The following is a 25222-nucleotide window of genomic DNA, read 5'->3' as shown; positions in this document are numbered from 1 at the left end:
ACATCAATCTTCTTCTCTGTATTAATGTACTTTTACCAGTGATGGCCAGTTGTTTAGAAGGGAAAAATCTATACTGAGGGCTGTGGAGCACTTCAGCTGAGGGGCTGGACACTTTGTTGGCCTCTTAAAGCAGCTGGAGTTGTGGATGTTCAGCATGTTTTCCATATTGTCACATTCAGAAAGTGAAGCGTGGTAGGTAGTGTAGACAGACACAAGTGACTGAGTAACAAATGCGTCTACTTTGTTCTCCCTCTGAGCACAGCAAAGAGGTTTCCTACCTGGGTTCCGTGGCCAGCTTTCACAGCTAGGATGGGTCTCTCCCAGTTTGTCTGTGTTCATTCCTTTGCAGGCTGGACTCATGATCTAAGGAGAGCACTTGTCTGCTCCAGATTCAGTAGTATTGCTTGATCCAGGTAGGGCCAGTAATGCCCTGACTGCCAGCGTTTTCCAGACCTGGTCAAGCCTCAGTTTTCAGTTCCTCATTTATGCAGTAATGGTTTGTCCATCTGTATTGCTCATCCTGTTAACGGAATTGTTGTCACAAGCTCTCGAGAGATTAATGTATTTACTGACTTCTATGAGACATTGCACCAATCAATGGTAACAGTCTTTGACAGAGACATAAAGGATCTATTAAATTAGATCTGGGTTCCTATTAAATTACTGTGCATAAAGAGCTGGACTCACCTTATCTGTAGCAGAATGAATGCCTGCTATTAAAGCCCTTAAAGAAAGTTTTCAAGAACAGACAGACCAGCAAAGCAGTGGGATCCTTGGAAGGAAACAGCAGTCAGTGACATGCAGCACTGACTGCATTAAAGCTATACAGGGAGTGGAAGGTTTCTGCATTGCAGACATGAATGCATTCCCCTCCCCAGCAATCAGCTCCCCTTCCTCCCCAGTTTTCTCTTTACTAATTAGATTAGAGACAAATAAAATTAAACTATTAAGGCAATTAAGAAATTTTTAATATTCGATGAGTTAGTTGAATGCAAATCTGTCCTTCAGCTTTCTGCTAAGGGACTGATTGCAGGGAGCATTGTGTCCTGAAGTACATGGTGCCTGGCTAAGAAAGACAGCAAAATCATAGAATCCCAGACTGGTTTGGGTTGGAAAGGACCATTTCCACAGAGAATTCTGTTTTCCTGCAACCATCTCTTCTTCCTTTCTCTGATTTCCTTAATTTGCTCTCTTCAGTACTGGATGTGCACAAACACACACGTGCACACATCCCTCAACATTCTTCTCCCCACATGTAGCTGAGTTTAATAAACACATATTGTGGATTTAGGTAAACTGAAATTTCTCTGTGTAGAATCACAAGTCCTAGAATGGCTTGGGCTGGAAGGGACCTTAAAGCTCATCCAGTTCCAACCCCTGCCACTGGCAGGGACCCCTTCCACTAGAGCAGCTTGCTCCAAGCCCCTGTGTCCAACCTGGCCTTGAACGCTGCCAGGGATGGGGCAGCCACAGCTTCTCTGGGCACCCTGTGCCAGCACCTCAGTACCTTCATCATAAAAGATGTCTTCCTTGCTGTACCTAAAATACTTGGGTTCAAATAAAATAGCAAATCTCTTTTGCTTCTCTCTCCCATGCTATTCACATGTAAGTGCTGCCCTTCAGCCAGCGCAGACTGTGCTCTCTCAGTTACCCATAGGCTCACATGCCTCTTGCTCACAGTTAGGCAAGGTGTGGTAGCTTCCTTCCTGTGACTGCTCATGAGTTAAACACCCTCATGAATTTGTGATAAGTCAAACAAATGCCTGGTGACTTCATAGGGAGCTATCCCGAAAAGTGAATAAGGCACGGGTCAATAGCGTTTTACTCTCTTTGTTTTCTCTCTTTTGGTGGAAAGAGAAGGACAGAAAGTGGCAGACAGCAGCTTGATAGTTTATGAGCAGGATTTATGGTGATGTATCAGCACTGCAGTAACTTGCACTGTGACCCACATCTGGAATCTGTGCAATTGATGCTATACAATTGTATGCCTGCATCTTTTGCTGTCAGTGTAAAGTCATGGATGTAAATGCAAATCTGTTTCCTGCTTATCAAATCTGGCTTCAAGAGGCAACAATGCTGTTAACACTGTTAGTATTTACTTCATGTTCTAATAGCGTGCTTGTACTCGTGCTCCTAGAAAAGTTCAAGTGCCCTTAAAAAGTAGAAGCTTTACTTGACAGCAAATAAAATTGAGCACTTGATATTAATAGTCTTCTAATTAAAGTTAGATCTCAGTATATTCATCTCATTATGTATCTTTTTGGGCACTTAAAGGAGTAGGTTAACCATTTAACCTTTAAAGTGTTATTTCAGAGGTAAAAGAGAGTTCCCGTCAGTGTCAGTATTTTGGGTGCTTAACCTATGGGACATTTTGACTATTTGCCATTGTTTGTTCCACCAGCTGTCCTAAATGTCAACACTGGGCCATGCCTGGTGTTCCCATAGGCCGGCACTGCTGGGCTGAAGCCCCCCCGGCTGGGTCACCCCAGGGATTCTCATAAGGGCTCTCTTGACAGTGTGTCCAAGGGCACCCTGATAGCCTGCTTCAGCTTTTGGCCTGCTGACAGCCTGAGCACAGCCATCACTGAGGATGGTGGCTAAGCTGCCCAAGGGTGTCGCATGAGACCTCTCTACATGTAAAGAAGTTGTGGAATTCCATTAATTCATTCATCAATACAAGCCATTAGAAGAAACTGTCTTGTTAACTGGTATCTGGGATACTAATCAGCAGCTTCTATTAAACATCAGCCTGCTGATACTGGCAGTCACAAAGGGTAATGACCTGCGGAGCTGGGTGGCACAAATGCAGTCAGGCAGCCGCAGGAATAAACTGATGTGGGAGCCTGTGCTGAAGTTAGAGGCAATTTGGAAGGCGAAACACAACGAAGGACCAAGTAGTTAATATTAGAACGAAAAGGTTTCTGTGTTGTACTAAATATCTGGCTTTAAACTGACAGAGCAGAGATTGAGATGAGCTCTTAGGGAGAAGCTCTTCCCTGCGAGGGTGCTGAGGTGCTGGCACAGGGTGCCGAGAGAAGCTGTGGCTGCCCCATCCCTGGCAGTGTTCAAGGCCAGGTTGGACACAGGGGCTTGGAGCAACCTGCTCTAGTGGAAGGTGTCCCTGCCCATGGCAGGGGTTGGAAGTGGGTGAGCTTTAAGGTCCCTTCCAACCCAAGCCATTCTAGGACTTGTGATTCTACACAGAGAAATTTCAGTTTACCTAAAGCCACAATACGTGTTTATTAAACTCAGCTGCATGTGGGGAGAAGAATGTTGAGGGATGTGTGCACGTGTGTGTTTGTGCACATCCAGTATTGAAGAGAGCAAATTAAGGAAATCAGAGAAAGGAGGAAGAGATGGTCGCAGGAAAACAGAATTCTCTGGGGAAATGGATACAAAATACACTATGAAGTTCCGCTGATGCTGGAATTACAGGTGAGTTGATAAGTCTTATTGGTTATACTGTGATCAGGCTGCAAATGTTGCAACACACGTGGAAATTCTTGGCCTTGCCCAGGTAAAGCTGCAGGTGGGGCAACCCCCGGTGTTCAGGTCAACGCTCAGAATCTGCAGGTTTTTGGGGCAGTCAGTGACGGGTGCTCTGCAAGGTCAAACATTTTACACCATTTTAAACAATCCAAAGTTGTTATCTACATCTCTGTGCAAACAAAGAACACAGTATTGGTTTTCTTTAAAGTAGAATATGGAAACTTTACATCATCTAAGGTATTGTTGGAGACTGCAAACTGAGTTGAAGCTTCCTGTGGTCTGTATCAGCAAGTTGAGCTTCTGTTGTTCACAGGCCCTGTGTGAAGACAGAATAATAATTTAGAATCATGTCCAAAGCTTTTGACAGGTCTTTGACTGATGTAATTCTCACTGTTCACCTTTTAAATTCTGTCATTGTTAAAAGAGTCTACACCTGGGATATTTCAGCTCATTCTGTTGATTATGTATGTGCTGCTGGATCTCTATGAAATGTTCTCATTACAGGAAAGAACAGCAGTGATGAGGTATCAGTTGAATGGGCTGAAAGTTGTGGGTGAAAGTTAACCAGTGAACTGGGTGAAAGTTACTCCAGATTAACATCATGAACTAATGTGATCTGACCTTTCCTTGCACACTAGTGCAAAGTAGGTCTTTTGTATGTGCTGTTTTGGCCACCTACCTGGCATTGCTTGATTGCATTTCCATAGCAGAAGTGCCAAGTTGGGTTGGTGGTGTGCTCGGACATGTATGTATAGGCATTTACTCAAGGGCTCCAAAACCACATCAGCATGGTGGTCCTTCCCAGAAGTCTAAAATAGAAATAGCAGCCTGTGATGTATCCCCCAAGCCACCAGCTCTGTTGCTTTTCCACCCCTGAACACCTCAGCTGTTGCTTCTTTTGAAGAGTACTGCTTGTTATGAATGCCACACTCTGTGTGCTTCCTGGTCACTTCATTTTGTGTTGGTTCTCTTCTAAATGTTTGCTCACAGTGGTGAACCTCAGTCACCAGGGACTCCTTACTGTGATTTCTCCCAGGGTACAGTGGGCTGTGAATCAGCCTGTGCACTTCTCACTTCCAGTTCCATGTAGAATGAGTTGAGTGGGATTTGTTGACTCTTCCTCCACCTCTAATGCTGGATAAAATCTTCATCCAAGAAGAATCCTGTGGCTTCTATTTCTGCTCTCACTGCTGCCACGTGCTTGCAATTGTGCACAGCACTTGGACCCCCTTCGACCCTCTTCTCCCCCCCTTTTTTTGAATTACTAGCGGGTGACAAATAGCTGCTGCTTTCCACTCTATTTCGCCAGGCACAGCTTCTTTCCTGTCCTCAGGAGGTTTCTGACCTTTCAGTCGATGCCTTTTGCAGCCCCCCAGGGGCCTCCAGGGAGCTGTAATGGACTCACGTTAATTGCCTGTTGAAGGACAGAAGCAGTTCCTGGCAGGATGATTGCTGATCCCCCTGTGAGTACAGCTGTCCTGGCCAGGGGAAAGATTGATCTGACACACACAAACATTTCGGCTCACTGCTCAGTGTGTCTCGCTGAGCAGGCACATAATCACTGCTCTGGCTTTAGTGGTTTCCTGCCTGCCCACACTGCACTGTGGCTCTATTTGCTGGTGCTGTGACTCAGAGGAGCCAGTGAGAGACTATCCATTCTTATCCTCTTGTGGGTTCTGGAGTTTAGATAGAAGATACCCCGCAGACTGCCGGAGAAACCAAAGATTTAGCAAGTCAGTCATTTACTGCTCTCAGTGGAAGCAAACTCTTCCATTCTGGCTTAAATGCATTTTAATCTGGTTTAAAATGCAAGTGATGCACATTTTAAAATATGCATGAATGCATTCAGGAAAAAGGAAACCCTCCCATGTGTGCTAAAGCCCAAACACATCTCTAGAACGAAGCAAGCAGAGGAATTTCTCTTGTCCTCCTTGCTTCTGTTCTTCTGCAGCTGGGTAAACCATTATGTTCTCATTAGAGCAGAGAGGGGGTCAGTTTGCAGAGCTCTGTACAAATATTATTTTTTCCCACTTTTGCTTTGTATACATTCAACCTGTGCTGGCTTCAAGCTCCAAATCTGAAAGAGAAACTCGGCCAAAGTCAGCAAACATGCTTTGATAGCTGAGGTCAAAACTTTGCAGTATTATCAACCTATGGGTGTTTTCTATCTGAAAACATTGGTCAGGTCACATCTACATGTTTCTTGGCACGTGTTCAGCAAAATCACAGAATCAGTGAGGTTGGAAAAGACCTTTAAGATCATCAAGTCCAACTGTTACCCCAGGACTGCCAAGTCCACCACTAAGCCATGATGTTTTAAACGTCCCATGTTTTATCGTTTATAACTAAGGGTTTGCACAGGTCTGGCCAGCACACGAATAACTTCTCCTGAAGTAAATCCCCAATAAAGTTGAAAAGGATTGACTTAACTTTGTTGTTTAAAGAGTCTTTATGCAGTTGCTTCATCCTCTCAGCACCGTGTTTCACATTAACCTGAAAAGACACAGTTCTGAATTAAATCCCTGCATCCATCCTCCTGTGGACTTTGAGGTGCACAAAATCTGGTACTGGATCTCAGTTTTTCAGATGGCACTTGTGTTTGTTAAGGCTTGGACTGAAACCCCATGTCTAAATGTTCCTTGTCACTAGAATGCATGATGCCCGAATACAAGGGTCTTACACGTGCTGCCTGTTTGTTTCAGTAGGTGATAAAAAATGTCACAGAGAAATCAAGTGTTTCTCACAATCAGACTAAATTTTGGGACAGAATTTAGCAGCTCTTTACCTCTTGTGTTTAGTAAATGTTCTGCTTTGCTTGAGTGTATACTGGTGAATGAAGTGAGAAAGCAGCAGTGAGAAGAGAATTCCAGGGACATGAAAACTGGTAGGAGGCAGTTTCCCATACTTTGGGGTCCTAGAGACATCCATCCACAGATCAGAGAAATATTATTTCCCCGAGAAGTTGCTGTATTGCAGCTGTCAATCAAAGTTGTGTATTTCTGTTCAGAACATTCTGCTCCAGGAATACATTATTTACAAGTGGAAGAGACAGAGAACACCCACCCCTGGCAATCGCTGGGTACTTCGAGTGTACTAAGGATAAGCTTTGCTGTGAGCTTCCTGTCCTTGTTACTCTAGCCATACTTCGTAGCTGTTATTTTAGGCCTGCATCTCATATTTAATACGGGTATGGTTGTGATCTCAGGCGAGGTTCAGAGAGATGGAAATGTTAGGGCTGTTTTAGCTGGCCCCCAAGCCAATGGCGTATTTTTAGACAGAAAAAGAATTTCTCTCTTCTCTGATTCAGCCCCAAACCCTCCCCAGCGAGAGTAAGTAAAATGAATGCTTGAAACAGCAGAGGAAACAAGATGGGAAGAAGTGTTTCTGTTTGCAAGCTGTGGAGCAGGGTTCAGTCATTAAAGAGGGAATGGCTGGAAACCAGCCAAGAATCCAAACAAAAGTATCTGAAGAGGTCTAGAATAGCCCCGGTGTAATCAAAGTTTAGACACGTTCCAGTGTAGAGGTGAGTCTCATTGTCTCTCGTGTTTGTCATTGTGGATGGTTTTAAAGAAAGGATTAAACTCCATTGCCATTTCTCCTAGAGGGTTGCTAGTGAGATGAGAAGCTGGGGTACAGTGAGACCATGTCATCAGGGAAGTCTTATGTGTCGAAAGCTCATAGACATCCAGCATACTAAAATAGGTAAATAACACCCAAATATAACCTAAACAATACGACTAGAGAAGAAATTGGATGTCTCAGAAGGCTGAATTACAGTTACCTTGCAATAAAAAGTTGTGTTATGATTATAGCCCTTATGAGAACTTGGAAATGCTCCTTGGAAAAAAAAAGGGATGTTGCAAGCAGAATGAAAATTTCTGTGTGCACTCTGAATGTGATGGGGAAACAGCATTTCAGCCAGCTCTTTTAATCATGCAGTATTGTACAACGATGATCAAAACCACTATAACACCTTTAATGTTCATGAGAAGAGGTAACTCTTACCTGAGTTAGGGGCAAGGTGCATGAAGATGTAAAGTGGAATCTAGATGTGAGGCTAAGAGTATATTGGAACATCAGCTGCAAACCAGGCAGGAATGTGGTCAGCCTTTGGATGACAGCACTCACTGAGCCTGCTTGCTTAGTGAAACAAGTAGAGAATTAAAAGCTGCTGTTTTGAGGATAAGATCCTTTTTCATTCCAGAAGCTTCCCTCCCTCAAGTGTGCTGCTTGAATAACTAGCCAGCAATGTAAAATTCATTAACAAAGTTTCAGACAGCTACAAAGGCGTGTAGACCTTGGTTATTTGGCTTTTAAACATATTTTGTATGTCTCCATGTGGTAGAGTTCCAATGCTATAAAATATCATGGTCTATTTTCTTTCACAGGAATTCTTGCTTTCTGGGATAGATATTATCAGTGCTTTTAGTTTGTCAGTAACTATATGCCTGAAGTATAAATACAGAAAGCAAACATGGCAGGCATAATAACATTCAGGGGTTCGTTTTTAGCTTGGTGTAGGAGAATTAATTTGGCTTCAAGCCCCATGGTTCTCATAAAGTTTAATGGGAATTACAAAAGTGATCCTCCTATCCACCATATGAAAATGTACACCTTTAACTGCCTCATTTAGACTTAATAAACAAGCGATTGTATGTTAATACCGAATGACTTTTGGAGTATAGGAAATATGCAAAGCATATGTAGCAGACAGGAAAACCTCTCCTGAGAAATGTTACCTGGCAGCTGTGATGAAGCGAAGATTAATTTCATTTGATCAGGCTAACGTATGAGGAATTGAATTCACAGGGACTCGAACCAGGGTTTGTTCAGCTCTCTGGAAAGAATCACAAAGGCTGGAGTGGGCCCTGGAGCAGATTCCAAAGAGTCTGAGATTACAGGGCAACCTCAGAGAGCAGTTACAATGAGGAGAGTGTTCGTTATTCATGTGCTGTCGACTAGCAGTTAGTTATGGTTAGTACCAGCGAACAGTCTGGTGTGAAGGGCTCGGGTGAAATTGTGATGTTTAAAATGAGCTTGAACTGTGCTACCCCGGCCATGTCTCATACAGTGACTGGCAAGATGACTTATTCCCGTGCCTGTCTCAGCTCTCATGATTGGGATATGGCTCAAGGTTTGGGAATAGGTGGGTGATTAGTATTGCCAGGGAGTTTGGAGGGAATGGACATGGGAGGTCAGTAGCCATGGAATGAAAATGTCTGTTACCATTCACAGCTTCTCTCTCTAGCTGCTTTGAATGACACCAGGTATCTCTTCATTCCTGCAGTGACTGCCCTGAAAGCACAATTCTGCAGATGGTGCAGCAGCACAGAGAACTGACTGGCATTGCTCAGGCCACTCAAAATAACCATTGAGAGGTGTGTAGCACACTGATGTTCTTCACTGGAAAGCAGACATGAATATTGCATCTCAAAGATTACCTACATTGAGAAAAGGACATGACAAGAAAAACTGCTTTTCTGATTCTAAAGAATAATGTTTTGCTTGGTTTGTGGAAAAAGCCCCAAAGTCCTGACCCAGGCATTCTCTGGCAGTTGGCTGCGGAGCAGTATCAAAATTTAGCAGCTTGCATCCATTTCCAGTTCTTTTTTTAACACATGAATGTGATTTTGCTCCTTGGCCAGCTGCAGCTCCAAGCACTGAAATTAAACTTCACATGTTTTACAAAATGAATGGAAGGCCAGACAAGAGAATCTTGTTTCCAAGGCTCACATAGCCCCTTTTTCGGGATTACACAAACTCTCATTCTATTAGAATTTGGCAACAATGCTTGAACTGCACAAACATGATGTCTCATTTGTTTGCCAACTGGTGGAAGACATTCGGAGCCGGCTTCTCCATTTACAGCCTGCTCTGGAGCCTGTTGGAGTCAACTGCCAGACTTCAGTGACTCCTTCGAAGCGATGCTCTGCTCAGTCGCCCATCTGGGGTTGTGCATCCCGCTGTTGCTGTCAGATCAGCCTGCTTCCAAGACTGAAGTCCCGTGCAGTCTTGGTCAAGAGAGAGTGGTAATTAAAGCCAATTGAGCCAAAGCTGGACCACGTTTCTCTTGCCTGGTAACAAAATCTTTGTTGGAAATGATTTAGCTGCTGATACGTCCCGTCGTCTCTGCGGATGACTTGCTGACAAATGTGTTAGCTTATTACTATGTCATCATAAGTTATTCTTCTTACTAACTTCTAAGAACATATTTTAGCCTTTGTGGCATTCACAAACTACACGTTGTGAATATTTCTTATTCATGACCTGTCACATAATATCCTTTCTACTATCTAAGCAGACGACTCTTTAGATGCACTTCACAGGTGTTGACCACCGTCTTGAGGGGTATTGCTGAACCTATATAAAAGTGCTTTTCTACAGCCACCTTCGGAACTTCTTCCTGTTGATACTGCCATGAAAAACTTCATTGAGTTATTTAGGAACATCACTGATGCAAATGCATTTTCAAATCATCATATGGCTTGATTTGCAGTATTTGTCTGGACCTGAGCATGAGGTGTGTTGTTCTCTCCTAGTATTAATATTTAGGCGGTGACTAGGTAATATTTTGTCCAGAAATGCAAGATGACTTGTACCTCTCTCCACAAGCAGGTTAGGGTGCAGGTGCATGCAACACTGGCTCTTTTGGAGAATGTTTTCTAAGTGTTTGGGAATTTTCAAATGGAACTTCTCTAATGGCTGATGAGCAACTGGTGGAAAACAGCGAGTTCAAAGGCTGAGAAAAAAGAGTTTGATGAATACTGTCTCTCTGTTAGAAAGTGGCTGTTAGTCACTTGTTATTGAGACTGTTTTGTGTGCAGGAGGCTCTGTAAACTGTTGAAACCATAAAGATGTCTGCCCATTTTTTCCCTTCTTAGTTTAATGGTTTCATGGAAAAGGCAGGGTGTGTGTATATAGTTTCCCAGCATTGGTCTGAAATTGCAGAGTTGTTCATCTGTCTTGAACAAGGAAACTGCCAAGGATTTACCAGTGCTGCCTGTCCCTATTTCAGACCATAAATGCCAAGCTTTTACACTAAATACTTGAGATATTTCCCTAATGGGTCTCTCCAGACTCCGTGAATACTTTAAACTTTATAATATGGTAGAACTGGACTGGACAAAACTCAGCAGAGTTACTGTGTGGCTGCTATTGATGGATTACTGCAACCCTCATTGAAAAAGTGATTAGTGTGCTACATAAAACTATCTTATAAAAGTAGATTCAGTCAGATACTGCATATTTTAACTGTAGTGACAGGTATCTTTCCTTTCCCTTTTCCTCTTTTTGCCCTTCTGTGCTTCCCCAAAAATATTAGTCTTTGACTGCTGCGTTTCCTCTCAAATTGTCAGGCTGAAGGGCACATTCCAAATAACATCAGTCATTTCTGGTGTATAACAATGTACAGTAAGAGCTGTATAATAGTGGAGGTGCAACTGTGTGTTTCCCTGTTTGACATTGCAAACCCCACCACCCCATCTCTAGCGCACTGTAAATTGCTCAGAGGCCAAGTGGTGAGCTTGAAAAGAAGCTTGTCTCCTCGGTTTGCAAAGCACCCAGGGCAGCTATTGATTCCTCCCAGTAAATCCCAGCTCTCATCATCTCTGAGAGTGGGGAGGGCTCACTGGAAGCTCCCTCTTGAACTGCATTTTAATAGCAGATGGTTGCCCAATTGCCATTCCGTGTGCGTCCTCTTCCTGGTCTGCTTTGTGATGTTGCCCTTTTGTGGACAATGGGGTCAGGGCTTGTCAGCACACTTGGATTTCAGGATTGCTGTTGGTCTGAGGGCTTTTCTGTTCTGTTTTGTTTCCCTTGTCATGCAAGAAAGCCGTGATATTTCTGTATCTGGCAGCATGTCTGTGTGAGACAAGGCAGAGTGAAGGAGGCTTGATGTGTGAATGACAGATCCCTGGGTGACGCCGCTGGGAAGCTCTTGATCTGACTGGTTTGAAGTTGAAAGCTCACTAGGTCACACTGAAAATGGTTGCCACTGGGCATTTCTTTCATCCTTGTTTATTTGTTTTTCCCTTCCCTTTCCTGAAGTTTTTACACTCAGAAAGTGGGGTTGTTGTTGTTGTTCCTCATGTTCCTTGTAGGCTGGATTATAGCCTTTTACTGCACTTAATTGCCGTTGGGCCTACTTGTACTTGGTGAAGGTGGGCATAGGAAGGAAAGGGAAGCCTCGTGCCTCTGAGCATGGTGCCTGTGCCAGGGACTAACCAAGACAAAATGACCATTTGAAAACAGCACCAGGTGTTTCTAAAGACACGCTCTGTTTGTTATTTAGCAACCTGCTGCTCCAGGGTGTTGGCATTGGCCAGCCAGATCAAAACGGAGGAGCCAGGTGGTGATTCCATACCTGCAGCTTGTCCTTAACTAAACAGGCATAAAGAACAAGGCATAATTTACCCTGAAAAGACAAGGTGGCATCAGAAGAACCTCTGATGCTCTTGTAAATGCCCATTGGCAAAGCTAAAATGGCCATTCTGACAGGAGCCAGGGGAGGATTTCCTCCCCTGTGAACACTGCCAGCAGTTTGTCATCTACCATGGAGCTTGTTGTGGTGGTACAAGTTGTCTCACCCAGAAGGGGAGATGAGGGACCCCAGACTCATCCAGCAGACTTTCCAATAGGAGAAAACAAATCCAGGCACAGGCAGGATATTCAGGGGCTGGCAGCAGTTGAGGAAGGTTATTAATGATGTATTGCAGGCGGTTGTATTGCCTGGTCCATCTGCCTCCGTATGGCCCTGGGTACCCAGGGCACTTGTAGCTACCCATTAAATAGAAATGCTGTAATACCACATCATTCTTGCTGAAGTTCCTGAGGTTTATCTGACAGCTTCTTTCCAGGGATTAAAAGGGCCCAAATCCAGCTTTAGGTCACCAAACCTGGTGAGTCACTAACTACAGGGAATTTCTCACTTTTACATTGGAGTACGTGAGAGCTGAATATGAACAAATAACCTCAAAGGAGGATGAGTGGGCCTCTGGCATTTAGAAGGAAAAGCTGTACTGTGGACTTTATTAAATCACTGATCCAGCGGGTTACTCAAGGCAGAGAAAGTAGGTCTCACTTCAGACTCCTATATTGTACCTTACAATAATTGGTTGTACACGTGACTGAAGTGAAGTACAAGTGTAAGACCTTTGCTCACTCAAGAAGAAAATGCTGACCCTCAGAGACTGTGCTCTGCATACTACATTGAAATGAGGAATCCTGACATCTCTTGTATTTCCTGCTCACTGCATATCATCGTTGTCTGGCTTAGACTGTATTAGTGCTATTCTGCTGTGTTTCTGCTTCTCAAAATAACCTTGAAAACACAAGGTTTTGGAAGCAATGGCTGATATGCCATCTCAGCTGGTGTCACCAGTGTAATATGTGTGGGAAGCAGAACTTGTAGAGGAGGTACTTGAAATTGCAGGAGTAGCGGGGTGAGGCTGCTGTTGTCTTTCCCTTTGCTGTGAAAACCTCTGAGGTGTATCAGCAAACTTTCTTGAACGCTTCATACATCAGAAGTGCAGGCTGAGCAGTGGTACACCAAACAGCTGGCCATTTCTCTTTAGGTCTTCTCAATAATTCATATTCAGCTTTGACACGGAAAGGGGTTCATCACTGTACAATGGGATGTAGTTGTTGCTAATTTAGGAAAGTATTTGAGCCCATTCTTTCAAACAGTGTTTTAAAATGTCTTTCAGAATTGAAAGGAATTGGAATAAATTTTCAGTGCAGATAAATCATAGAATCATAGAATTCTAGAATCATGCAATGATTTGGGTTGGAAGGGACCTTACAGCTCATCCAGTTCCAACCCCTGCCATGGGCAGGGACACCTTCCACTAGAGCAGGTTGTTCCAAGCCCCTGTGTCCAACCTGGCCTTGAGAACTGCCAGGGATGGGGCAGCCACAGCTTCTCTGGGCACCCTGTGCCAGCGCCAGCGCCTCACAGGGAAGAGCTTCTGCCTAAGAGCTCATCTCAGTCTCCCCTCTGGCAGGTTAAAGCCATTCCCCTTGGCCTGTCCCTGCAGGCCCTTGTCCAAAGCCCCTCTCCAGGTTTCTTGTAGCCCCTTTAGGCACTGGATCTGCTCTAAGGTCTTCCTTTAAGGAGCCTTCTTTTCTCCAATCTGAACCAGCCCAACTCTCCCAGCCTTTCTCCATATACGTGATATAATTCAGGGTCATTTGTTGGAGGTGAATATGGACTCACTGGCCTTGGCCATGGGTGGCTTGTTTAACTCTAGAGGCACTTCCACTGTCTCTGCAATAAATCCCTTCCTAAGCAGGCCACAACACACCATGAGAGGGGAAGGGAGCAAAAAGAAACAGTTGTAAAAATACCGCAAGTTTCTATTTCCTGCACCGCGGCAGCGTGATGATTTGCTGGAGTTAATGAAAGCACCAGAGCTGTTCCTATCTCTGCTCAGTATATCCACCTGGCCTCCTTTGTTAAAAAAATCCAGAATGGGATCATTATCTTTAGTGGATGCACTCTACATCGCTGAAAACAATTTCAGCTCAGTTAAATAACATACAGCCTTGAGATGAAAGCTGTCTCCTTTTCAGCTGGATAGACAAACATAGCCGTTGGTACCGAGATCACTTAGAGCTCAGTATTCCTTCCAGGAGGAACTGGGTGGATCAGATTTTTTTCCCCTGCCTGTTATTATGTTCTAGTAGGTTTTATTTATTTAAATCTCAGCCTCCTTTTGCTGACATAGCCAGGCATCACCAGGGATGTTTAGTAAAACTTAGATGAGCCCCTAAGTGGGCCACTTGTTCTATAAATCTTTAAATATTTTATGTTGCTCCTTTAGAAATTGCTTTTGCCAGACTAACCCAATCTGCTTCGAAACGACTGGGGCATAAAATAACAGCTCCTTTAAAATCCTCCAGTGAGGCAGTTATTTGGTACATTTTTAGGGAAGACCAGACCTTGTGCCCTCTAATGAAAGATCAGCTTTAAACCTGGGGAGGTTTTGCTCCGAAATGAGCCGTTCTTCCCAGCCCCCTGGACACCACTAAGCTCATGTTGCTCTCCCAGGACACGGCCGGGGGTAGCCTCCTAGCCCTTTGAAGTCAATGGCAAAGCTCCCATTGAATTATAATGGAACTGGGATTTAACCTGAAGAAACAGAGTCTTTGTTGTCTTTTATCGCCAAATACAGATATTCTCCCTGAGTTGTAGCCTAGATTGGCGAGTCCTGGAAGAGATTGATGACTGTGCCAAGCAGCATGCTCCCTGCAAGTACAAAAAGGGGGTTATGTCTTACGAGAGACTCGAATTTTTAGGAAGACAAATTGGATTAGACTATTACCACAGCAATTCCAGCGAGCATCATGTGTGGCCTATTAATGGAAACTGCCTGCGCGCATCTTCCGATAATGATGAATGGGTTTGCAAGTATAAGTGTTATCACATTAACAGGAACTGTTCCACCACAATTAAAGGCATGTTCATTAAGGAGACCAAGGAAGAATGGTGCTGGCCAAGCACAGAGTTACTGGGAAGATGAAGGATGTTTAACCCCTCTTGCCTTCACTTGTTACCCAGTCTGATGCAGAGTCATGCATCCACAGGGTGAGGTTGTGGCTGTGGGCCTCCTCAGCCCCCTCATTTTCAGATATAATCACAAGTGAGATGAGACTAAGTATGAAGGATTAAGGAAAGGAGATGATACTTGGTAATTCTGTGGAAGCAAAGCCAAACCAGTTATGCTCTGCTGTGTTTTAGTTTCCTCAGTGGCTTTGTAGCGTATTGACATTTTTCAGCCAAATTTGATGGAAAGTAAGGTCCCACTGAATATTACAACTATTGTGAAAACAAGGCTTGGTGTAAAGGGTCTTGATGGTGGCGTAACTTAGAGGATAATCGAACATATAGTGGCATCATTTTAGACATGAGAGACTCTTCAAGGGCCATAGTGGAGAGATGTCTGCATCCTGATAACTTTGAACTTCTTTTAAGTCTCACAACTCCATGAGTTTTTCCATAATACCAAGTTTTCATTAATGCCAATACACAAGAGAAGGAGCTTTGAAACATGCCTCTGAGCAGGACTAAACCTAAGCCAGCTGTGCCATTTCCACAAGGAGAATGGGCAGAGCTCGATGAAAGAAACCATGGATTAAGCTGTCTTTTGACATTGCAAGGCGTTTGGCACCAGTTGGATTCCTGTTTCTGCCCTTCCAACCCAGTCATGCGTCCTGTGACCCTCTTGATCACAGTATAGAGACAAGAGCTGCAGTGGAAACGAGTTCATAGGATGTTTGGTTTTCAAACCTTTCTGTCAATCAGCTTTTCTTGTGCTTTGTGATGTTTTGTAAGCTGGTTCACTGTGCCAGCAGTTTTGGTGGCGTAGGGGACTGAGTGGCACCCTTGTGCCATGGAGATGGCCCTGGCCTCATGCCACAGGAAGGCAGTGATTTAATAAGCTTATGGCCAAAACCATCATGTGGCAGCTGGAAGCAGCAGACAAACAAAGCAAGGGCACTAAAGCTGTTTTCATCCATTTACTGTGGTTGTGTTTATGTTGATTTTTACAGGTGAGTGTGAGAGAATACAAGGAGCCCAAGCCTTCAGTAATAGATGGACTCGGCAGCAGTGAGCTGTCAGCACCATATGACCACACATTAAGTCCTCTCCGTTATGCCCCGGAAAAGCTGTATAATCTTTTCATCTTATTTTTCCCCCTACTCCGAAAGCAAAAACTACTCCTATTCATCTCCTGCTCTCTGTTAGTCACAAATCTTGTTTTCTGTCTAGAAAATACTTAAGATACTTGTGCCACATGTAATTCTACTAGCTATTACATCAGGAAGCTGTGGTTACTGCTCGGGTAGAACAGTAGTGCCTTCAGAAGAAAAATAGTTCCTTTGTGTAATTGAACATGTCCTGTTTACAGAGGTGCAGCGGTGCGTTTCCGTTATTAGATCTGGCTGATTTGATAAATTACATTGTGTTATGCTGGTACCAATGACAAGCTTAAAAGGGGATGTTGATGACTGGTTTTAAATGAGGGGAGTGGTGTTTGCTCCTCTGTGAAGGCTCAGTCAGCTTGGGCACTGGAACCAGTTCTTTCTCTGGACTGTGTTCACCTTCTCCCCGGGACAGAGGTGTGAGCTTGGGCGGCGGGTGGTATCGTGTAGATATAACCAGGGGACATGGAGACAGCACAAAATGGCAAGGGCGGAACAATAAATCTAGTTTCAGTGTCAGTAAAAAAGTGCTGAAGGACAACTGTGTCTGCTCCTGGAGTATTTATTAGGCCTTTACCTCCCAAATAGCCCTGAAAACAGAAAGAAATGTCTCAGTAAAGGTGTGTATGAGCACAGTGAAACTGGAATGCAACTCAGTTTACAGGGACATCTGAATACTTAACTGAGCAAAGGTAGTAAACAGGAGGAGAGAAACTGTTAGAGAAATTGCAGACTGTGTTGAGGTACTTTTGTAGTGTGGACTTCCGTGTGCTGAGTTGAACTGCAAGGCTAAGATGAACACCACCTCTCTATAGACAGCAAAGAAGTCCTCATACCTCTGCCCTTGCTCGTCACCACTGGAGCTGCATCTTCTCTCATGCACTCCAATCCCTTTTAGTGCTCCCTTGGTGTCCGTTTATTTTGTATGAGTGGTACAGTGTGATCCATTCTGGAAGCATTTCTTGCAAACAGTAAAATACATTTTCCCTGAAGCCAACATCTTGCTTCACACTCGCACTGTAAAACACCAAGCAAAGCAAAGGAAAATTCCATACAAACCAATTGGCCGGAGCCACTCTTTGCTTCTCCCTTTGTTTTTGTGTTAAAAACTTACTGTTACCCAAGAGTCTAAAGCTGAAATGACTGTTGGCTTTGTTTGACCATATATCTAATTTATTTTAACATGGGATCCCGGCATGTGTTTCTTTAAAAGTCTGAATCAATTTTATGCTAAGTGATTTCTTGGAGGAGATTTTTTCTTATATTGTCCCTATTGCCTAAAGTAAATTAGTGTGATAGCTGGAATGAAAAGGAGTCAAGTCCTCAAGTCACATTATCGGGCTTGTTGAGGCCTTTAAACAATCATCGCCATCAAAGTAGTCCATAATAACTGTAAAAAAGCTAATCACAGGTGGCAGTGGGCGTGAAATGTGTGGCTCTGTGCTCAGTCCTCAGGATAATGGGGGTATTCATGGGATTTCCAGAAGGACTCCTTTGTGTGGCGAGTCATGTGCCTGCTGAGCTGAAAGGACTATTTTGCTCAATTTGTCTAAAAGCCTGGCTTATGAGAGCGCTGCAGGGGTTTAGCTCCTCAGGTTGATTTAACCCTTCCCACGCACACAGCTTTTGGTACACTTCCAGGGCCTTGTCACACTGGGAAATGGCTCCGGGTTAAGGAAGTGGAGTGTTACCAGTCATGGATCAAGAGCGTGCAACAACCACCAGCGTTGTTGAAAAGGATCAGTGACTTCAGCTATGCCTCTTTATGGATGCTCAGCTCGAGATACGTGGTTTTCCCTACTTGGCAGCAGTGGGAAATCAGAACTGTGAAGCACCTGGGGCTCTGGAGCTGAGGATCTCAGTGAGACACAGTTCTGAGGCTAGGAGTAAAGCCTAGGTAAGGCTTTCAGTCTGGGGGCAGAGTCCCAAGGTATACCAAGCGGGGGGATTCCTAAAGAACCATCCCTGAACATGGAAATATTATTTATTATGTGAAACCTGTAAAATTTAGAAATATTTTTCTTCCTCACTAGAAATAGTTAAAAGATGGTCTAAAAAAAATAATAAATCTGTTATCTAAGAGGCTGTGAAAAGAGGGAAATGTATTTTGACATTAGAAATCCTTTACTTTGAAATGGCAATAAATATGAATTATCTAAATGCAGAAATGTTAAATACCATGGCACGTTTATTTAGATTTCTATCAGTATCTAGAGGTGAGGCTGTGAGAGCAGATCTGTTTTCTACCAACAAGCATAATGCTAACAGTTGTGTGTTAACTAAGATTGCTCTTAAGGTAGAGTGTAGAGGTTTTAAGCTGATGGTTCATGGAGTCTCATGTTATGACTAAACATGTTGCTGTCGTGTTTTCTGTGCTATTGTGTTGCGCTGGCAGGTGAAGAAGCTGCTGTCGCAAGTGGGAGTGACGATACTGGCTGAGCCAGTGCAACTGTGACAGGGGTCTGAAGTTCTCATACAAGAAATACTTCGTGAGATTCTGTCAGGACTTACATGCAGGAGTTCTTGTTTCCTCTCCTCACTTGGCCATTGCTCTGCTACTGACAGTCTTCTATTAGAAAGACTTCTTTTTTCCCTTTCCCCTTTTCCTTTTCATCCTATGTCTGCCCTGTGCTGTAAACAGCAGGGTCAGCTCTTGCTATGCCTTTGCACAGTGCCTAACATAGTAAGGCCTCAGCCACACTCCACAGAGATACATTAAAACCAAGCCATGCTAGTAAATGAAACACCTGACATTAGCCTGGAAGAGCAGTATAATCCACAGAAAATAGAACTCGGGTATCTCCACAACTTTCTTCATTACGACTGCCTTCTAATTCTTAAGGTAGGCAACCAGAGTTGGAGGTACTAAAGCTTGTCCCAGGGGAGATCGTGATGTTGATATCAAGTTGTGCCGAAGCTGGTTGTCAGCTGCAGTTGGGGGGTTCTTCTGCTGTCATTAGTCTTCTTCTGCCTCTCTGACCATTAGTGTAGCCATCATTGAAATAGCAATCCAAGTCCTGTATTTCTGGTTTAGATAACAGGAGAACTTTCCATCCACCCCACATCACCCCATCCCAAAGAACCTCAGTGTCTGGAATGGAAAAATTCCAGCTGACACTTGAACCTGTCACTTGCAGAGCAGCACGGTCAGTTTGCTCTGCTTGCATTACAGGGAGCAAACTGGGGGATATTTCAGTGTGTGTAGCCAAAACCCTTTCACAAGTGCCTGGGGAAGGGCCGTTTCTTGCTGATGTGAAGTTGAGCTGTTTGGCAGCGCTCCATTGATCCATTTTAGAATTTTTACTCCTCCCTGCCCTGACTCGGCCTGAAACCAGTGGTTCAAAACACCCAGCATTGCTGCATGTGTTTGTGCGGTGCTGGAGGCAAAGCCCATGGGTGAAATCCTCCTTTTGCCGATCAGATGGCAATGGTTTCATTGATGTCCACAAAGCCAAGAGCTCGCCACCAGTGAACTCACTAGCTGTGGAGTGACCTTAAAGTCAGGAACATCTCAAACCAGATGCTCAGCACACTTGATTCCCTAAAGGATGGCATCACTGTCCATCTATTTTGGTCCCCCATAAAGCTACTTTGTAGGTAAAATCCTTTTCCTTTCTCCTGTTGCTTGTGGGATTTGATCTCATACCTTACAGACGTGACCTATTGAAGGTAGCACATGGTGCTTCATTCACCAAGGCAGCCTTTGAAGAGTTAAGCTCTGCAGTCACTCAGAAGGTGGACTTCTGCTTTTCCTCAAGTCTTTATTCATCTCCAGGAACTGAATTTTTCATGCAGTAATTAAAATTTGTAGGTCAAACCTCCCATGGCACCGTTTTCTGCTAATGTGGGAGAGCAACGGTCGGATTCGCTTACGTTGCTCTTCACCGCGCTGAGATTTAAAGGATGAAGGGTGACATTTTCCCCCATTTTGTAAATTAATGCCATTGATCTGCCTAACAAGAACAAAGTTAGGCTTCAAAATACCAAATGATAAAGAGATTAAGACTTTAAATGGCTTTCCAAAGGCAACCTCTATTGTAAGATTCCAAGCAGAGTATTGAACTTTCAATTAGAATTTCTAATGGGCTATTGACTTAAATGGATAAAATGTTGCAAGTGATAGCTTTCAAGATGACAAAAATTGCTTAGTACATTCTGGAATATTACTTTATGAAACAAATACTGTTCTGGAGGCTGAGTAGTAATAACCCAGGCCCCGGGCAATATTGTTCTGTGTCTCTGTGCAGCAGTTTTTCAAAATTGAACTAATGCATTTTGAAGCATTTTCTCTTTTCATGTTTTGTAAATCTTTGGGAGTGAGGTTCTTTAACTTTCATGAAAGAATCCAAAATCTCTAGTGATGTCGCTATGATTGCACTCCTTATGAAATGCAGTCCATCCTCTCAAACCCTGTATTTTCATATGTTCTTTCATCTAGGGCACAAACGACGTGCCCACCTCGTGTGGTTTTTCCTGCCTGCACTCCAGAACGTGTCTGTTCTGCAGTGCCTGTATTACAAACAACATCTGAAACACTCCCAAATCATCCTGGTGCTTTGCAGGGAATTGCCTGGAAGTCTTGTTAGGAAGCACAGGCTCTGGTGCCTGTTTCAAAGAGTCTTTTTTTCAGGGACTAGCCAGCCCTTTCCAGGATAAAGGGTTAATATTATGCTTATGTTACAGTGCATTAAAAACTCTAATTAAAACAGCATTACATTCCCATCTGCCAATCTCCAGTAATCTTCTTTAATTGCAGTAATTAAACTATATTTACATGTTCAGAATACTTGTAATTTAGCAAATTGCACTCTCTGCTCTACATTTAATCAAACAACCAGTTCCAGTATATTTAGTGTGGAAAGAAGTAATTTCAATGTTTTGATTACTATAGCAGATTTGACAGAGTAAGTGCCCCTCTAGTAGAGGCTTTGAAAGGGAAGGCAAACATGAAATATAGTCCTGTTCTGATTGTCATGTGAATGCCTAATTACATGTTAGAGGATTAACTGTTAAAGGGTACACACTGTTTCACTTCAGTTTGATTTTTTTTTAGGCACAGCTGACATAACAGATAATAAAGGTTGCCTGTTTGGGGCTGGTTGGTGCAATATGTGAGCTTTTTATTATTATTATTATTAGAAGTCTTAAAACCAAGTATTAAATCCCATGTGTTAGTAAGGTCTTAATGCCCCACATCTTTGCTTTAAAGACATAGGTAAATTGATGTGAAGATTACGTTCACAGGGCACAGCTGACAGCTGTCTGCACAGGCTCTTCCCTTCCCCTAACCTTCATCATCTCCTCCTTTTTGGGGGGAGGAGTGTGGTGATTCTCAGAATGGCCCTTTCCAGGTAGATCTGTCAACTGCTTGGTTGCATATAAAGTGTCCTCAGCTAGACAGCTCCGCCATGGAATGTTAATGTTGTCCCTCTGCCCTGGGAATAAGTGGTGATGAAGTGATCTCTTCCTCATACAGGTCTGTGCAGTGACACACACGGTGGTGATGTGCAGTGGGTGGGTGGACTGATAACTTGCTCACAAAAGGAAGTTTCTCTTCTACTGTACATTTCTTCCTATGATCTGTGGTCTGTAGAGAACTTTAAAAGGTGATTTCAGTACCTACCACCTCATCTTCCCCAGATAAATGGTACAAAGCTGAAAAAAATCCTTCTGATCTGCCAGTGCCAGACAGGATTCAGTACTGGATTCAGGACCAGACTGTGCCCACAGAGTCCGTGTGGGCTGGTAGCACCGCAGCATGAAAGCCGATCACCTCTGCGCTTTGGAAGCCCCCATCACAGTCCAATGTACTGTGTACTGATGTACATGGGAGTTCAGTCCTCACATACCTTTGGGACATTGTATTGCAAGTCCTGATGCCAAGTTACGGTCAGTTATGAATGTGACATGTCATGACTTTAGCATCAGTGGGGAATAACCTTGATTTCCAGAAGGTTTGAACATATTTATGTTTGAACATAAATTTTGAACATAAACCCAGGACAGTTACTAAGGACAGCAATCCTCGCAGGTTGGGTGGGTGTAGGCATTTGTACCTATTTAATTCCTTGCTGATAGAGAAGGACTGTAGTGACTATTGGTAGAGGTAACAAAAATGCTACGACTGAGTAATAGGTGCTCCTAACTTGATGCTCTTGGCATATACAGCATGTGAAGTAAATCAGTCACTTGTACAAAAATGCAGTCAGGTTGGTTCTTTCCAGTGGTCTACCTACAAATATATGGCTTTTGTTCCAAAGACAGAAAAACCATGTGAAATCCCTAAGTTTATAAGTTTCCCTTATAAAACCACCCTTCTCCCTGTGTCCTCCTTCCCCGTGACCTGAACTCAAGCACATTTAACTGTAACCGATACTGTGATTTCTGACATCATTCTGACTTCATTCCTTCTGCGAAGGAAATACGGGTCATTTCCAGGCATTTCCACTGGGTTTAGCTCATTGTGTTTACTCCTGTGTGGATTTCAGGCTGCCAACAGTGAAAGCTATGAATTGAATCCTTTCATTCAAATCTGTCTCTATAAAACCACTGCATTGCTTTGCTCTCCATTTCAATGAAAACCCCCTATTTTCTGGTTTAGAATTAGAAGAATATAGTTTTAATTAAGTCACTTAATGAAGGGGAATATTTACTGTATTTCTCTGTGCATTTATATATATTTATAGTAATAATAATAGTATATTTTATAGAGTAGTAAATGGTCTAGAGTGAGGCGTCCCTTCTCATTGCAGGAGGGGTGATGGTCTTAAAGGTCCTTTCCAACCCAACCCATTCTATGATTCTGTGATCAAAAATAATTTTTGAATAGGCCTTTTGAAACCATAGTTTTAAAAAACAAGATTATAAAGCTTGAAGTCTTTTAAAAAGCATTGCTTACGGTGGAAGAGTCAAAGAAATCGGCCTAATTCTACTAACTTCCGATTATTTACTCCTCATTCACATGAGTGTGGCTGAAGTAAGAATGAGACCAATGATGTTCAGTTCCTATGTAGCTCTGTCCTAAAGCTCAAACAGATTAGGGACATGGTATGTTTTGGATTTCTCATTACACTCCGTGGTGTTGCACAGTCAGGATTTCAAGATGGGTCTTCTTAAGCCTATTAAAAGTCAGAATCCTGCTGGCCATACGTTTAAATAGATTTGGTTTAGTAGCTTCAGGGGGAAATGTGTATGTGGGGATGAATAAAATAAAAATCTGATATAAAAACGCATCTGATTTTTCAAAGGGTTTTGCAAAAAACCTGGAAGTTCTGGCATTTCCATTTGCACTAATTTCACACATCATCTTACAGAGCGTAGGGGCTGGTCCCCTGCCAGGCTGTCTGAAAACCCTCTCTTGAAAAGCCCACTTTCTGTGCTGAACGGATGCTGCAACACATAGATATTTCCTAATATTGTTCATTAAACTTCCAAATGGACACTAACTATGTAAATACAGCAAAACTCAAAGGCTGGCTTTGAATTTATATCTTCTAGGAAAGCTTTTAACATTCCTCGTCTACCAATATTGTGCTATGTCTGGCTTGCCATTTTCAAGGAGTAACTTAATGAGTTTATTGTATAATGAAGGACTCTGATTTATTAGCTTTTCATTATGCTCATTCCATCAGCTTCCTGCTAAATACTATAACCCTTGGCAGAGATGTTAGTCTTTATCAGGTGGTATCATTGCTTTTTAATAAACTCTCCTCCCACATTGATAATATTACATGTAAAATCCCTTATCCTGCATTATTCCCAAGGGGAGGAAGAAGTGTATTTATTGAAAAGGCTGCACTGAAGCACTGCATGGAATTCATTAGCAGTGCTGTGTTACCCATTCCCACTGACTCAGGTGAAGTGGGCAGGGTCGGAGGCTGCTGGTAGGTCCTTTGGCTTGCTCCCCTCAGCTGGAAGAGGATTTAGCCCTTCCTGTTGATACTTAAATTACATAGAGAAGCCATCAGTGTGCAGCTGGCTTAAACTGTGGTACTTGCAGGTATTAACAAATATTTCTTTAGCAGATATTTAATGATCAACCCTATTACAAGAATGAACGTGGTGATGGCACACAGAGAGGGGAAGGATGGTAAAGTCATATTTTACAACCTGAAAAATTAAGCACTGAGCTAGTGAAGGCCCAGCCCTCATTAGCTGAATGGAAGCTTTTTCTAATTAGTTCTTTCTAGTGTAATTAGCATGGATGAGTCTAATCATCTCATGTGAAACCAAATCTAATGCTTGGGAAGGAATGTCCTTGGCCTCTCTTTCAGACTGATTCCAAGGATTTTGTGTGTTTCTGATGAGATATTCCTTAAAGAAACAGCAACCTGCCTGCCTTCCTGGTGGAGGTGGGCTAGCAGGAATGGGAGGACTTGGACCTCGTCTTCCATTTTCATGGGGAACAGAGGAAATAATCCCATGAAAATACGCAGTCCTCATGCAAGTGAATCAGATGTGGGTTGTAGGCATATAAAGATTAAAGTCACATTTTGGACCCACATGAGAAGTGAGTGTTTGAACATTGAACTTACAACACCAGTTTTCCTAAGCTCCATATTTCTCTGTAGGGACATCTTTTTAGATGTGAACACAGGAAGGGAAAATAGAATGTCATTTGCTTCTTGTGTAGTTCATCTTGCTGTGAAACAGACTTGCACTTGTTTTGTGGTAATCAGTCTCAAGCAAGGTAAAACCATATTGAGTCTTGTTGCAAATAATTGTGATTGTAGATTGCTATCAACCTTCACAGTACAATTAGACTCATTATAATGCCCTTTTTGAGAAACACTGTCTGAAAGACAGGCAGGAAGCTTGGTTGGGCCCCATTTTGGCCTAATGGGTTTGTACTGGTTGGTCTTTACCAGCAATAATTTCATTTTACAATTTGGAAATGTTTGGAAGGTTGAGGAAGTACAGGAACCTGCTTCATGGCATAGCAAAGCATGTCCATCTCCTGCTGTGGTGCCTTGGTGCAGCACAGAGGCAGTTCCATGTGGAGAGACACTAGGGAACAAGTGAAGGGCAGGGC

General features: G+C 43.2%; 1 protein-coding gene across 9 annotated transcripts in view; it reads left to right on the top strand.

Moving 5' to 3' along the window:
- AUTS2 (activator of transcription and developmental regulator AUTS2) overlaps window positions 1–25222 on the top strand; it is a 733524-nt gene that overhangs the window by 426986 nt on the left and 281316 nt on the right. The window lies entirely within an intron of this gene.

Source organism: Pezoporus flaviventris, unplaced genomic scaffold (genome assembly GCF_033815535.1).
Source record: "Pezoporus flaviventris isolate CSIRO_AGI_PZ_B2104156 unplaced genomic scaffold, CSIRO_AGI_Pfla_v1 ptg000063l, whole genome shotgun sequence".
NCBI lineage: Eukaryota > Metazoa > Chordata > Aves > Psittaciformes > Psittacidae > Pezoporus > Pezoporus flaviventris.
Note: the sequence above shows the minus strand (reverse complement) of the source record. Positions and strands in the feature narration are given on the sequence as shown.